The following is a 3,527-nucleotide window of genomic DNA, read 5'->3' on the forward strand; positions in this document are numbered from 1 at the left end:
TAATTTAATGTGAGCTTGGTGTTTAAATGGCATTACTTCCTTTCATAAACTATTTTCAAATCCATTTCTTGGGAATTAATAAAAAAAATATTAACATGTGTTCATAGGTCAATGATAAGTAAACCTTTGAAAAGTCACTTACAATTACCAAACACATCTCTTCAATTTCAAAATGAAATATCTTGCTCAGGGAAGTTGGGTCATGTGGTGAGTCAGCTCAAAAAATAATTTAGACTTAAAAAAATGACCTCTTGAATAAATATATTTATCTCCTCATAAAGGTTTTATTCAAAATCAATCACTGTTTGATCATCATTTTTACCCATCTGTGCAAACTACCATTTTTGCATCAAAATGTCATCAGACTAGGCTCAAAAATTGATAAAAACACCTAACCAAGCCTTAGCACCTGTGACACTTGTTTTTTGGTAAAAAAATCTCCCACTTTACAAATTCTCATCTAATGAACACATCTAGGTGAAAAAATATTGACCATCAAAGTTGTTTTTTTCAAAATTGATCCTACAAACATGCTAGAAATAGAAAAATGTATTTGGATGTGGTCCTTAAAACATGTCAAAGGATCATTTAGGAATTTGCAATTTTGGGCATAGGGAAAATTTTATATGGAGAGTATAAATACATAATTTAGGCTCATTATGAATAACTAGGCATATTATCCAAGCATGCAAAGGTGGCCTCTAAAACTTATAGAACTAGGCATACTTTGAAACAACGATTTTTGCATATCAAATGAACATCAGAAAGTCTGCAAACAAATGCATGAAAACTTGCAAATTTGCATACTTGAAGAACTTTTAATTTAGAAAATAGTCATGAAAATATTTTAGGCTCATCTATCATGGATTAAAAATTTTAACATCATGAACATTCATTCCAATCATTCTACACATTTAGTTACTAATAAAATCTTAGAAATTGCATTTGGAATCATGTTTGAAAACTAGCCAGACAAATTCATAATACCTTTAAATTGCAATATAGGATTTCATTTATAACTAAAATGCACTAGTATAACCATTTCTTCAAAATACTCAATGGATCATAAAATATTCACTATCAAACATGGCTTCACAAATTAATGGATAAAGTGCAAAATAATGGTAGAGATGAACAACCAACTTTGTGGAATTAAAAATCCAATCAAAACATATCAAAATGACATGAAATAAGAAAGAAAAGCTCTTTGATATAGATACTAAAAACTCCCAAAGTAGTGAAACATAAAACTTAATTGAGTATGAGATATTCATGTCTAAAGTAGGCTTCTCACCATTTTTTGACACTTAGGCAAGAATGATGATTTGACAAGTGCTCATAGTGACAACTCACTAAGTTACTCTAAATTGCAACTTAACATCATGAAATGCATGCTTATACTAAATGAAATGCAAGGAACATCTGAAACTCATCATAGGAATCAATATGAAAACAAGGTATACATGCATGAAAAGATCTTATAGGGGTTAATTGAGAAAAGTTTCATAAATTGGTACTCAAAATCCTCATGAAACTTTAAGTTCCAACATAAGGTGCTAAGTCACACACATCAGGGTAAGGAGGTCAATCATGTAACTATTGTTGTCTATTAGTGTAACAAACTTAGCCATTTACAAGGCAAATTTAGAGGATCATCACTGCAATCAAGCTACTTTATATAGGTTGAGTCATGTACACACAAAAAACTATGTAACAAGTTCTATAAGAGATGAGTAAGTTTATGGTCACCAAGTGTTTTCTATATGAGATGAGCTCAATAAAGGCTGATCAAGTTTCAAGAATAAAAGTACAAAGTTACATAGTATGTGTCAAGCACAATATAGACTAAGTAACAACAATGTCAAGCATTGGAAAATAGTAAAGATTGAGCAGTATAGAGCTTTCATAAAAGTGAGGAATGGAATAAATTTTGAGGTCAAAAAAATTCAAGAGGACATGGAAGGAACATTTAATAATCACCTATCTTGTAAATATTGTTGATCAAATCAATGCTAGTAATATGGAGTCAATTTAAAAATTCATGGATTGGTCTACAAGAAGATTCAAGAATAAGATTTTTGAAAAATTTTCCATGACCATTGCTGAGAAAAATGTGCAATCACAAGAGAAAACATAGGTTATCACATAACTAATATAGAAGGTACAACATTTGTAAAATATTTTGTCAAATACGCCAAGATTCAAAAAGGATATTTAGGAACAAATAAACTAGATTCAAGATGAGATGAAGACATCCAGTGGTGTTAATTGAGTGTCAATTAGATCTAGCATAGATCATTACAATAATCTATTGAATACTGAAGGAAAATTGATCAAACTTCACACAGTTGACAACAACATCAGATCCAAATTGATCTCTATTAAATAAATGATGATACCTCATTTGGAGATCATATAGAAGGAAACACAAGAATCCAAAGATCTTATCAAAGGAGATCATAATATCAGTGGTTAATAATCTAATTGATTTAGCTACAAGACTATAGTTTCAAAGTCCCATTCTGGAAGCAACAAGAACCACATGTCATATTCCACCCTAGCAATCATGACATAAGGGTTCAAAAATAATGGGAAATTGGATTTTTGAAATAGATTTGTTAAGGGAGAAATAAAGGGGAAATAGATTTATATTCATTTTTGGCATAAGTCATAAGACTTAGGAGGAGAGATTATATTAGATTGTATTTGTAATGATGAAAATATGATAAAGTTTTTTGCCACTAATGTTAAAGAGGGAGATTTTTAGTATCTCTAACTATTGTTGTCTATTAGTATAAAATACTTAGTCATTTACAAGGCAGAGTCAAATAGTCATCACTATGACCAAGCTAGTCTATATAGGCTAAGTCATGTACATAAGAAAGTATGTACCAAGCTCTATAAGAGATAAATAATTTTATGGTCACCAAGTATTTTGTATACAAACTGAGATCAATAGAGTCCGAATAGGTTTCAATCATACAAGTGTTGAGTTACATAATATATGTTGAGTACAATACAGATCAAGCAAAAACAATGTTGAGCATTAGAAAATAGTAAAAACCAAGAAATGCAAAGTTTTCATAAAAGTCTGAAATGGAATAGCTTTTGAGTTAAAACTTTTTTGAGCTGACATAGAAGTAACATTTAATGTTTGTAGATTTTTTTATATAAATTTTTATGCATGAATGACATAGATTACATTTATCTATGTTTTGTGATCAATGATTTAGATGGAGAGGCTATTATGGAAACATATGGAAAACTCTTTAGAGGACTCTTCAAATAGAAAATATCCTAACCTAGATGGTGTGGTGTGATATGGTATAGCATGAAGATGAGAAGTGTATGCATGCAAACAAGGAGTAATATGCAAATAGTGAAGTGAAGGATCGAGATCAGCTATTATCATTTAGCAGAGCTAGTGACCTAATCATAGTAGTGAAGGGGAGGAAAAGTATTATCAACTTAGAGGAGATGATTAGTTAGCAGGGAAAAGACTCAAAACCATCTTATAGAGCAAACTG

This window comes from Cupressus sempervirens, chromosome 2 (assembly GCF_028749045.1).
Source record: "Cupressus sempervirens isolate cs-2001-9-10 chromosome 2, ASM2874904v1, whole genome shotgun sequence".
NCBI classification, from domain to species: domain Eukaryota; kingdom Viridiplantae; phylum Streptophyta; class Pinopsida; order Cupressales; family Cupressaceae; genus Cupressus; species Cupressus sempervirens.